This window comes from Cystoisospora suis (genome assembly GCF_002600585.1).
Source record: "Cystoisospora suis strain Wien I chromosome Unknown contig_5602, whole genome shotgun sequence".
NCBI lineage: Eukaryota > Apicomplexa > Conoidasida > Eucoccidiorida > Sarcocystidae > Cystoisospora > Cystoisospora suis.
Genome location: NW_027158392.1, coordinates 5,640 through 5,878, shown reverse-complemented (window position 1 = coordinate 5,878; position 239 = coordinate 5,640).

Sequence of the window (239 nt, the reverse complement as noted above, 5' to 3'; positions counted from 1 at the left end):
GCGTGCCTGCCGTTCCGGCGTCCACACTTCAGCTGGCTCCGGCTCTAATGTGCCTGCCGTTCTGGCGTCCGCACCTTTGGTAAGCTAACCCCACTTTTGAGTTGCGGGGTGACTCTTAGGGAGATTACCAGAGGCGCCTGTCGCGCGCCTTTCGATCGCTCCGCATCGGAGAATAGTGGGCAGAGTTTTTACCGGTAAAGTAGCGAGCGTAGCTGCCCTCTCTTCTTCCCTGTTTTCTC